This window comes from Lemur catta, chromosome 12 (assembly GCF_020740605.2).
Source record: "Lemur catta isolate mLemCat1 chromosome 12, mLemCat1.pri, whole genome shotgun sequence".
Lineage (NCBI taxonomy): Eukaryota > Metazoa > Chordata > Mammalia > Primates > Lemuridae > Lemur > Lemur catta.
In genome coordinates this window covers 33,858,563-33,872,074 of record NC_059139.1, presented here as the reverse complement: position 1 = coordinate 33,872,074, position 13,512 = coordinate 33,858,563, and the positions used below count along the sequence as shown (strand labels likewise).

At 39.8% G+C, this 13,512-nt stretch overlaps 1 pseudogene; it reads left to right on the top strand.

Moving 5' to 3' along the window:
• The first annotated feature begins 4,325 nt into the window (after positions 1 to 4,325).
• On the top strand, positions 4,326 to 4,705 carry LOC123648153 (annotated as a pseudogene).
• Positions 4,706 to 13,512: the final 8,807 nt, after the last annotated feature.

The following is a 13,512-nucleotide window of genomic DNA, read 5'->3' as shown; positions in this document are numbered from 1 at the left end:
GGATATCTGCACTTGCATGTTTACTGCAGCACTATTCACAATAGCCAAGATATGGAAGCAACCTAGGTGTCCATCAGTGGATGGATGAAGAAATTGTGGTACATACACACAATGGAATATTATATTACCCACAAAAGAGAATGAAATCCTGCCATTTGAAACAATATGGATGGAACTGGCGAACATTATGTTAAGTGAAATAAGCCAAGCACAGAAGGACAAATCTCGTATGTTCTCACTCATATGTGGCAGCTAAATATTAAAAACAATTGATCTCATGGAGACAGAGAGTAGAATGACGGTTACCAGAGGCTGGGAAGGGTAGCTGAGGGGGATAAAGTAGGGATGGTTAATGGGTGCAAAAATATAGTTAGGTAGTTAGAGAGAATGGACATTTGATAGCACAACAAAGTGACTATAACCAATAAGTTAGGATACACTTTAAAATAACTAAAAGAGTGGAACTAGAATGTTCCTGACACAAAGAAATAATAAATACCTGAGGTTATGGATACCCTAATTACCCTGATTTGATTATTACACATTGTATGCAAAACATCATATATACCCTATAGCAATATGCAACTATTATGTACCCATAACAATTAAAAAAAAAGAAGGCCCCGAGGTGAGAGAGAACACAGCCCATCGTGGGAACCAAAACAGTTCAGAAGGGCTCTTGAGCAAAGGTCCAATCTAAACATTCATCTGAACTGAGTCCAGACTGTTATGTTTAGGGATTCAGTACTTTTGCTAGAGTTCCAACTTGTTCAAACTTTACTCTTTGTGTCAATTAGAATGTTTTCAGCTGCAAGTAATAGAAAGTCTAACTTCCATGGACTTAAAGACTAAGGCTATTTACTATTTCACATAACTGAAGATTAGAGGTAGGGCAGACATCAGAGTTGGTGGGTTTAAGAGTGTAACCATGTCTCTTGGGACCGAGCTCCTCTTCTCTCTCTTTCTCTCTCTCTCCTTTCTCTCTGCCATCCAGCCGTTCAGCTTCTTTCCAAGGCAACTTCCCCTTGAGGCCACATGACCTGGGACAACGTGTTTCCCTGTCCTCTTTTAGCAGGAGAGACACTTCTCTTTTCTGAAAGCCCCCAGCAAGCCTCCCCTGACATCTCATTGGCACAAATCCCTGAACTGCCCCCTGGTGAGAGAGGAGGAGTTACCCCTGAGCGGCTTGGATTCATTATCTAGCAGTGGAACCCCCGCTGGGGAGTCAGCCTCGGTGTGACCACACCGTGGACCCTAAACATAGTCGGCCGCCTTGGGCTGGCGCTGCATTCACCAGCACCTGCCTTGGGGCCTGTCTCCCACATTTGCATCTAAAAATATGTCCAAGTCCAACTTCAAAGCATGACGTAAAGTGTGGTTTTTACTGCAAGTTTTGTCAGAACTGGCTATCATTCTGATAGACTTCCTAAAAATTATCTTTAAACCTTCTTCTTTCCTCAAATTTCCACTCCTTACCACACCTACCACATCTCTTTCTCTCCACCCCGTCTTCCTCCCCAGATGGCTTACGGCCACACTGGCTGTCACCTCTTTCCCCAGTCCCTGTCTTTAAATCATTCAGCTTGCATTTCCCGCCTGGCAGAAACCGGTCCCTTCACCCCTACGCCAAGGAACAGAATTTCAGGTCACCTACTGTTCTTCCTACATGCTCCCAAAGGCCTTAATTCTCATCCTGCCAGGAATTCAACAGGAGAGGGCAAACTAACGTCAGTGATTCTGCCCACAGAAATCTGATCGTTTCACACTCTTTCAACTCAATGGGCTTATTAATCATCAATCATTGTTACAAGCCATGTATAAGTCATACAGACATTGTTCTATGTGAAAAAAGTAGACTTTAATATGGTTTACAAATACCAAAACAAATCCAAAGACAAACAAAAACTTGAGAAATAGTTGTAAAATACACATTGATTTCCTTACAGAAATCAGTAAGAAGTAGATGAACATCCCAGGGCAAAGGATATGAGCTGTTAGTTTACGAAAGACAGAGAACACTTATTTGATTTTAATTTTTTTCCTATCGGGTTGGCAAAAATTGAAAAACTTGCTAATACCCAATGCTGGCAAGAATGTGGAGCAATAGGCACTGTTGATGAGAATGTCAACTAGAACAAATTTTCTAAAAAACAGTCTGCATTTCTATCAATATTTAAAATATATTTACTTTTGATCAAGTAATTAACACTTCTAGGAATTTATTGCAAGGCAATATTCAGGCAAGAGCACAAAAATGTAGGTACACATATTCATCATACCTCTTTTTGCAGTAGCAAAAATTGAATAACTTTACTGTCCAGCTCTAGGGAGGTAATTAATGAATTATGGCAAATTTGTGTTCACAAAGACTTGCTTACCTATGAATGCATCCCCAGGGTCTAACTCAGTGCGTGGTCTGCGTGTGAATATTTCTTGAATAAATGAACAAATAAATATAGTAAAAAATTCTATAGCCATTAAGAATGATGATACAGATATATATTTATTGAAATGGAAAATTACCTGTCATATTAATATATTGCTAAAAAGAAAAGCAGATTATAAAACCACATGGATAGAATCATCTCATTTTTTTAAAAAGCAAATGTGTGTGCGTGTGTGTGTGTGTGTGTGTGTGTGTATCCACAGAGAAAAGTTTAGAGGCTAGGCGCAATGGCTCACCCCTGTAATCTCAGCACTTTAGGAGGCCAAAGTGGGAGGATCACTTAAGGCCGGGAGTTTGAGACTAGCCTGGGCAACATAGTGAAAGCCTGTCTCTACAAAAAAAAAAAATTAAAAAATTAGCCCAGCGTAGTGGCACGCACTGTCTGTAGGGGCCACTGTATTCTAGAGATAGAGTGAGACCCTGTCTCCAAACAAACAAACAAACAAAAAAACGGTTAGAAGGATATATACCAAAATATAAATCATGGTTCTTTCTAAATGATGAGATTATGGGTGTTTGCATATTTATTTACAATTTTAAGTAATGTCTGCATATTTTACAATGAGCATATATTATTTTGATGATCAGAGGAAAAGATATTTCCATTTTGAACAACAATCAAAAAATAATATTCTCTCTTAATACATGTACTACTGAAACTCACATACAGGTAAGTAAGCATAAAGGACTTTGCAGTTTTGTATATCTTGCCAGGATCACCTAAAGATGACAAAGTCCTTGTAGCAGCTTGCCACCAGGAAAACTCAACAAGTTGTCAAAAATTTGTTCAAAGAAAATACAAAAAGAGAAGTCACAGGGAGTTCTTCAGCAACTGGTTGTGTGATAACGGACCAGGTGGACACAGGAGGCAGACCTGGTCAGGAGGGGCCTTTGCTGGGCCAGATGCTGTGGAGGGTGCCGCTGTGGTCTTCCTGCGGCCATCGTCCTCCTCCCAGGGCCAGGAATCTGAGGAGCCAAGCTCACGCCCTTCCAGACTGTGCTCCAAATATTTGGGAACTAACACAGTCCCCTGCACCTGCTTCTTGCACAGACCTCTCCCTCACGTCAGTCTGACCTCCAGGCATCAACTGTGCCTCCCTTGTGCACTTCCCAAGCCCAGGAGGTAGCCGAAGGGTGTTTATCTGTGGGGCTGTGAATAACTAGGGTGTGCACGAGTCCCTGGAGGTGGGCTCTGGGGTGTTCAGGAAAGGGTGGAGAATGGGGAGCAGGACAGAGGCTGGTTTTTCTCATGTTGCCACATTCCAGAGTGCAACTCTGGGGACCCTGATAATGCCAAATTTGAAGCCAGCCTTCCAGATCATTATGAAGGTATATTTGTAAACATAGGAAGATTAAATGTGCTATTTACTGCTCTACTGGCTTGATTCATAACTTTTAAATATTTAGACACATGGTATATGGGCCTTCATTTGTGTTCTTGTCCTAAGTTCCACAAATGTTAGGGATAGGGGCTGGAGACAGAACAAAACCAGTAGACTGGTTTGTCCTGGGAAGAACTCCAAGTGTCATCCGAGAGGGTCTGTAGAAGAGCAGAGATGTTGCTCTCTAGCCTCACGGACAACTCAGAGCTAGACCAGTCTTGGAGGACATCTATGGCTGCCCAACAGGTTCGCTGGTACCCTCTGGACTCTAGTGAATATGTAAATCAGAGAGCACCAATGACGAAAGGCCTGGGATATATCCAGTTCATCAGTGGAAGCAAGGTTTGTTAAAGAATAATTCTGACAGGCTAAGCACTTGCTAAGAATGAACAATAGGCCCTTTCCTCAGCTGCCGCCAAGGTGTTCGGTTCTTTTGAGGAAGTTAAGCCCACGCCGGGGTGAGGCCCTCACGTCATGTGGCAACTAGCACCGTGCCCATGCCCGGCAGCGCCAGCCCTGCACTCACCTGCACGGTGGCCTCCATCTCTGAGCTCACCTGCACCTACTTGGCCCTCATTCTGCACGACAATGAGGTGACTTTCACGGAGGATAAGATCAATGCCCTCATTAAAGCAGCTGTTGTAAATGTTGAAATTTTTGGCCTGGCATGTTTGCAAAGACCCTGGCCAATGTCAACATCAGGAGCCTCATCTATAATGCACGGACTGGGGGACCCGCTCCTGCAGCTACTACTGCACCTGCAGGAGGTCTTGCCCCCTCCACCACTGCCACCCCAGCTGAGGGGAAGAAAGCAGAAGCAAAGAAAGAAGAATCTGAGGAGTCTAATGGTGATATGGGCTTTGGACTTTTAAACTAAACCTCTTTTCTAATATGTTCAATAAAAAGCTGAACTCTTAAAAAAAAACAATGGACAATAGGATTCCCACGCACTCAGAGCCTGAAGCTATAAAGATATCTGGGATTTATTTGGTAAAGAAAAACTGCTTCCCATACAGATTTCTAGAAAAGCGCTGCTTCCTGGGACCCCTGACCTGGGACTAGGCCTGAGTTTGAGGCAGAGTCAAAAATGATAACAAAGGACAATTCATAGAAAAGGACATGCAAATACATTTTAAATATATGAAAATAGTTTCAACCTCATGATAAGAAAAAAAACAAATTTAAAGTATACTTTTCACATGCACATTATCAAAGATTGAATGGTTTGATAATATGCAGCATTAAGTTAGATGTGACAACAGACAATAATCACACGCATTTTTGGTGGAAGTATAAAGTGGTACACCCTCTCTTAAGTTATGTTTTGGCAGCATCTATCAAAATGCAAAATGGTCATACTCTTTGAGACAGCTATTTCACTGCAAGGAATTTATCAGATAGGTATACACCTCTTTGTACAGGTACACAGAAAAATTGTACATTGCATCTTTTATGTAGTGGGGGGAAGATTGGAAACAACTTGAAAGTTTATTAATAGAACACTGGTTAAGTAAATTATGCCTTATCCATTTAATGGAATACTATGTGGCTGTTAAAAAAGAAACAGACTGATTTATAAACTTCTTAGATTGCTCTTCAAGATATATCATTGAATAAAAGAAGATGGTGTGTGAAGAACAACTGGTCTATACTCTTTGACAATATTAACATCATGAAAGACAATGGCAGACTGAAATATGTATCATAGAAAGGTTGACTGTAGTCACATGACAGGCAAATGCAATGTTTGATGCAGGATCAGATCTTGTCACAAAGGATGTATTGGGACAACTGGAAAATTTTTATTTGAACTGTATATTAGACAACAGGATTATATCAATATTAAATTTCCCAAATCTGATCATTGTATCATGCTTATGTAAGAGAATGTCCTTGTTGTCAGGCAATATACAAACAAGTATTTAGGGATGAAGATGTCTGCAACTGACTCTGAAATGGTTCAGTAACAATAATAATCAAAATAAAATATACGTATATTTAACATATATATATAAAGAGAGAGAACTCAATTGTGGCAACATGTTAAAAATTGATGAACTTAGGTAAAGGTATACAAGAGTTCATTTTATCATTTTTGTAACTTTTCTGAAGTTTAGAATTTTTTTTTTAATAAAGAAGTATAGCTGGGCAGTATGGTGGCTTATGCCCATAATCCCAGCACTTTGGGAGGCCAAGGCAGGAGGATTGCTTGAGGTCAGGAGTGAGACCAGCTTGGGCAACATAGTGGGACCCCATTTCTACAAAAAAAAAATTAAAAATTAGCCAAGTGTGGTGGTGCACTCCTGTAGACCCAGCTACTTGGGAGGTTGAGGCAGGAGGATTGCTTCAGCCCAGGGGTTGGAGGCTCCTGTGAGCTATAAATGGGCCACCACACTCCGGCCTGGGCAACAGAGAGAGACCCTGTCTTAAGAAAAAAAAAAAAAGGTGCAGAAGAGTCTGTAGTGTACCACCTTTTGGAAGAAATGCATACACTACCTCTGAAGAGATCAGAAGAAACTGATACCATTGGTTGCTTCTGGGAAGAGGAATTGGCCTGAGGGTTGGGGTACAAGGGAAATTTACTGTATTACGTACCTAACTGTACTGTTGGGAATAAAAAAAATTATTTTTAATCTTGGGCACATATTCACTATTCAAAATGAGACGGAGGGCAGCAGGCGGGCAGGGAGAACAAGACAAGTTATTTTAAAAGTAGCCACAGCTACTAACCGTCAAACACTTCACTTCCATTGTGCACATTTTAGACTAACAGTTACTTTTCCTAGTTCGTTTTAGGCTTTCCCATGTACACGGATCAAAAGCAGCCAGTATCATTTTAAAAAATGCAAGGCAAAGCAAAAAATGTGGCTGCCCAGAGACAAACACTATTAATATTTTCCTATGTTTCCTTGTAGCCTTTTCCCCATACACTTTTTAAACATAGTTGAGATCATACTCAATATATAATTTTATGATCTACCTCTTTTTTTGGCTTAATATTATATCAAACATTTTCTCATGTCCTTAAAAACTCTTTTTAGACAAAAATCTTAGCTACATCATTAGCTACGTAATGTACTATCCTACGGATGTCTTACAATTTATTCAACCATTCCCTATTGTTGGACATTCATGTTGTTTGAAGTTTTTTTCTATTATAAGTAAATCTGCAGTGAACATAATAACTTAAAATTATGAAATCTGCATTTCAGTTTAAGTCCTTAAGATAGATTCCTGGTAGAGAAAATAGATTCCTGGAAGAGAAATTACTGGGTCATAGGGTATTAACACATTTGAAGACTTTTGAGACAAACGGTCAAATTCCCTTCGCAAAAGATCGCTGCAGCTGCTTCTTGCAGTGCCAAGGGCCTTCCCAGGCTGTGCTGATGGGGGCCTCACTCTTGCACACTGGACAAGAAGGCAAGGGAGCTGTGTCACAGTCCCTGCTCTGCCACAAACCAGCTATGTGGACCCTAACAAAAGCAATTTTTTAAAAAAACGCCAATAATAGTGATTTAAAAAATATGTCAAACTCACATGGTTTTTAAATCACTGTCACATGTTTGCTTGCTTGCTTGCTTATTTCTTTTGAACCTCACAACCACCCCCATGAAACAACAAGGAGAAATGATTCCCATTTGAAAGATCGGAAAACAAGGCCCAGAATGGTTAAGTGATTTTTCCAGAATCACCAGCTGGTAAATGGCATGAAACACACAACTTTTGGTTCATATTTTGGAATAATTTTCCTTAAGTCACACTGTCTTTTTCTCTTCACCTTGTCATGCAGTCACTCTAGGTCTCAAGGTGGACCTTGTCCTAGTGCTTCTCAAACTTTACTGTGCACACAAATCACCCGGGTGTCTTGTTACAGTGCATAGTCTGACCAGTAGGTCAGGGTAGGGCTCAAGATGAGACATTTCTAACAAGTTCCCAGGTGATACAATCCCGCTGGTCTGTGAACTTCCCTTTGCATGGCCAGGTACAAGGCAGCCTCTTAAATTCCTTTTAGCAATAATATTCCATAATTCGGTATTTTCACCTAGGACCAAACTGATGTATAGAAGCCGCTTATCACATGGCCCCCACCAGGTTCCAGAACGCATAGCACAGTGGATGAAAATCAGTAACTGGCCATAGCCTGGACTCCATAATTTTCTGCATAATTTCAAATAATGCAGCTAAAAAAAAAATAACCCATCTATATATCTAAGAAAGAAGTTCTTCAAAGCTAAGAACACAGGTTCCAGGACCAGCCCAGTACTGAGCAGGCTATTTAGCAGAGGAGGCAAGAGCTGTACACAGGGAAGTTAACTACGGAGGCCAGGGCGCATGACTAAGTACTGGCAAGGGAAGGCATTCCAGGCAGAGGCCACAGCCCTGGGAAGGCAAAGGAAATAGGAATGAGTCAAAGTGTTTTAGGGACAGTGAATAGACTCATTTGGGAAGAATGCCTAATGCATGTGGGGAGATAAGATGGGAAGTGAAAATCCAGGACAGATTTTTATAGCCTATGAATGCTTGGTTGAATTTAGACCTTTATCTAATAGTATACGGTAAAAGCCACCGAAAGCTTTTTAGTAAAGGAGTGATATGATGAGGTGGGGTTAGGAAGACAAATTTTTCAGAGGGGAACAACTCTAACTGGAGTGTTAAAAGGCTAAGACCACATTTAGCTGTGAGAGAATGAAAACGAACAGGTACAGACACAAGAGATATTGGGGGGGAGGGAATAATATTAATAGATTACTTTGCTGGCTAATTACATGTGGCCAATGTTGGAAGAGGATGCTTCGAGGATGGATGATAGGAAAATGATGGTGCCATTAGCAAAATTAGGGACATCAAGAAACACGCTGATCTATAAAACAATTTCCTCCCAGTAAACAACCACAACAATTGCCCCAACCAACTTTGTATTCTGGCACAGCCCAGCACACTATGATCACAATGGCAGAAGAAAGGTTACCTGAGATAACTTTGCCTTAATTTTCTGATTATTAGTTAACACTATTCTGTCTTTTGTCTACAAGAACAGCTGCTAGGCTTAAAATTGGTTTTGGGGAGTGATGGGTGTACATGGATTTCTGCCTCCTTTCTACCCATGACAACTGTCACTGGTAACAGCTGACTAGAAGTAGAGAGAGAAATTTGTATGCTGGGATCGGGGCCAAACTGGCCTCTGTGGGTTCAGACCAGAAAAGCGGCATTGTGAATTCTGGCTTTCTACCCACTCTCAGCACAAACACTGTTAGAAAGGCATTAATCTAATTCTGATTTCATTCTGACTTAATATGGTCCACTAGAAAGTTTCTTGCTGGAATCTGAAATTCTTTTACAACTGAGTTCAACTCACAAATACACTGGCTTCATTGCCTTATAGAGGCCTTGATGTCCTCAGAATAGCACAGTTATTTGCAGCCAAGGGCAGACCTTTGTACACCATTGGCAGCCACTTCTCCACAGAGCTCATGGGAGCCGGAGAGGAAGAAGTCCAGACATGCATGCAATTTTCTTCTCTGTTCATCAATCCACTCCATTGTCTCTTTCAGTGGTTTGACCTCATGCCACAATTGTAAGGTATTTTGGAAAGTTCTGAGATATATTCATAGCACTTGCTGTACAGACAAAAAAATTTTAATTAAAATGTAAGCAATAATAGAAACATATTCAAAAAGAGGGTTGGGTTTTTTTGTAAAGCTAAATGTCTTCATCAAATTCCAACTGGGATAATTCCATGCGTGGATTTTTTTCTTCCCACTTCTTATCACAGATAATTAACAAGAATTTGTGGAACACACACTGTGTTCAGAGCACAATAATAGTATTGCCATTGTTGAGAGTTCAAAACAATTTGCTAATTCAGTAAACCCAATAAAAGAGTTTGTTTTTCCCCCTTTGTAACAGCCATCTTTTATCTGAGAGATGGAACATATTTCAATGATAGAATTATGTGGCATCTATCACATAGCATGATTTATCATAAATTTGCAGTTGACTACCAAATGAGATGGGACAATGATATGAAGCCACCAAGAAAAGGATTTATCTCTATTCCTTCCCGTCTTCTGGCTTTTGATGGAAGCATAGTTTTAGTGGTGGGAGAAATGTTCCAAGCCCAAAGAACAGAGAGATGCAACATCTGCTTCTGCCACGGTAGAGATGAGAAATGAAGCCTCAGGATAATTCTCTGTTTTTATTTGGCAATAAAAACTTGACCTGCGTTTTCATTACTCTTCTCAATCACTTCTTGAGCCAGTAAGCCTGATACAGGCAAAGAAATTAGGTCAAATATGTCTTCAGTCAGGGGACAGTCTTAGAGAATGGGCAACTGGTTTAAAACAACTGATTATTTCAGCCACAATCACACAGCAGGAAGATATCCAAAACCAAATAAATGCCCCAGAGCTTGCATAAGAACAAACCCACACGAAGAGAAGATAAGACTCTGTGGAAACCAGCTAGATTTCATTTGTTACTTCAGCTGTTTGGCCAGAACTTTGTTATATATACGTTTGTGGAAGTTTCTTATCTGTGGAACCAGCTGAGTTCTTTGAAATGTCACTTCATCTTGACATTCCAAATGATGATGAAAGCTTAGTTTACTGGCTGTATCCAAACACAAGCAGAAGTGGAGAATCTAGGTATATTTCTGGATGATTTGGTCCAAAAAGTACTCTTCTGGTAATTTGGAGCCAGTTTCATTTATGTTTCACTTTCAGTAAATGAGATAAAATGGACAGAGACTAAACATCTTGTGTTGCTTCAAGCTTTGCATTTATGTTCTGGAATAGTATCCCAAATCTTTCAAAGTATCAGATTTATTAAGTTTTATAAAATCAAAAGGTCATTTGAAGGTCATATAGCTTTTATTTATGTTCATAAAGTTAAATCCATTGGCATCAAACCTCAAACTATTCATTTACATATCCCCAGACACATGGCTTAGAATGTTCAGTATGACATGAATATATTCTTAGTTGTATTTTCTTCGTCTTTCAGTTAAATGTTAAATTCATCACAGAAGATGGTCTCAGCGTCAATGACAAACTGTATTACTTTTAAATTGAAATTTCTACTGAGATAACTGTAGATCCACATGCAGTTGTAAGAAATAATGTAGTGAGATCCCTTGTACACTTTTTCCAGTTTTCCCCAATGGTAACATTTCCTAAAACTATAGTATAACATCACATCTAAGCTATTGACATTGATGCAATCCAGCCATCTAATTCAGATTTCTCCAGTTTTACTTGTACTGATGCATGTGTGTGTGTGTGTGTGTGTGTGTGTGTGTTTACACAAGGCTTTCCCCTGTGTAGTTTTGTATATCCACCACACAGTCAGGATACAGAACAGTTCCATCAGCACAAGGATTCCTTGTGTTGCCTTTTTGTAATCACACACATTCTCCTCCCACCCCCGCAAACTGTGTTATATTTTGACCTATGGGTTAGTTTTCTATGCAGGTTAGAAAGTCAGGTTAGAGTAATTAAGAGCATAGACCCTGAAGCACCACTGCCTGGGTTTAGATCCTGACTCTACCACCAAGCTAGGTAATTAAATACGTGATCTTATTTCGTGCTCACAAAAGCCCTGTGAAATATGCAATTTTGTCCCTGCTTTCTTATGAGGAAAGTGACCCTTAGAAAAATGAAATACAATACAGTATTTGCCCAGAGTAACACACTAACATGCTATTATAAAAGACATTCAAGCTAAGATATTAATACAAAACCAGACCTCTCTGGCCCCAAAGCTCATGCTTTTGCACACAGTAAATGTTAATTCCAAGTGTTCCATTTGGAGCTGTGTGCTGGTTGTTAAACTATTTTTTCTCAGCCTCAGACTCATCCTTCTATTCACTGCTTTGTAATACAAATTACAATTCTCCTTCGCCAGCTTGTTCCTCCATAGCTCCTGCCAATCGGAGGCACTAGGGAACCAGGTACTTGCTCCTTCTCGTTTGCTTCCTGGTGTCAGTGTCACCTTGGAAACAGCTTTTCACCCTGGCAGTGGCAGTTCCTTCTAGTACCAACAGTTGATTCCAGTTTGCAGGTTGTCCACATTCCCCAAACCACCCTCATTGTGCTGACTCAGTGAGACCAGCTCCAGCCAGCCCCACTCCCTTTTCAGAGATCTGGGTGCATCCCCTGAGTTCCTGAGACATCAGGCAAACAGCATTTTAGGCATTTTAGCCTGGGCCCACGGTTCCAAATTTTAATAATCCAGCCTCTTCCCTTTGTTCCTCCAGACCTAAGGGTGATAATCACTTCCTGAAGTCACTGCCTCCGCGATATCTTAATGTTCTCTTTTTGCCTTTCCAATTCTCCAACGCTTGATAAACAATTCTTTGTATGGAATGCTCTCTGTTAAAATGATCGGTATGGTTTCTGTCTCCTGATTGGACTCTGACTGATATAAGTAGCTAGCTTATAATTTGGAAATTTATTTGCAAGATTGAAACACAAAAGTGTGGCAAAAGTATTCACTCTAGCAAATAGGATCTGTGACGATGTTAAGAAAAAGTATTTGAAACTTATAAATAAGGCAAAAGGATGACTGTATGCCTGGCCATTCAGTATCTTATTGGAATTGTCTAACAGGCCTACCTACACATAATTCTCCAGGGAAACACACCTTTGATTAACTTACTATTTATGCTTAGGGCCGATACTATGTGAAATTAGACATAAACTTGTAGAAGATTGGTAAGTGGCAAATAATTTTTGTAAAGTTGTTTTTGTCAGATAGAAGAGGGCATCCCAAGCTTATAGTTGTATTACTCTACAGGACATTAAACAAGTTTTATTTTAATTAATAGACTTTAGACGTTTTAGGTTTCCTCATCAATTCTGCAGATAGTACAGACAGCTCCCATATATCCTCTCTCCCTCTCACCCCCGCCCCTGCCCTTTCCCCTGTTACTGCATTAACATCTTGTATTAGTGTGGTGCATTTGTTATAGTTGATACAGTATTGATACATTATTAACTAAAGTCCATAGATTATATCAGAGTTTATTCTTTGTGTTGTACAGTTTTATGGATTTTGACAAATATGTACTGCCATGTATCCACCATAACAGTGTCATACAGAATATTTCACTAACCTGAAACTCCCCTGTGCTTCCACCCATTCATCCCTCCCCTGAATTCCTGGTGATCACTGATCTTTTTATTGTCACAACAGTTGTGGCTTTTCCAGGATATCATATAGTTGAAATAATAACATGTAGCCTTTTTAGATTGCCTTCTTTCACTTAGCATTATGCACTTAAGGTTCCCCAATGTCTGTTTGTGGCTTGATAGCTCATTTCTTTTTAATGCTAAATAATACTTCATTGTATGGATAATGTCACATTTTGTTTATCCATTCAACTGTCTAAGGACATCTTGGTTGCTTCCAGGTTTTGGCACTTGTAAATAAAACTGCTATAAACTTTCGAGTGCAGGTTTTTGTATAAACATAAGTGTTCAACTCAGTTGGGTAAATACCTAGGAGGATATTTGCTGAACTGTATGATAAGAGTATGTACAGCTTTGTAAGAAACTGCCAAATTGCCTTGTAAAGTGACTGTACCATTTTACATTCCCATCAAGTTTTTTTTTTAAAAATCTAATTTAGCAATCTTATTCCTAATTCTTTTTCATAAACTACATATACTCAGTTTCCTGATTTTTC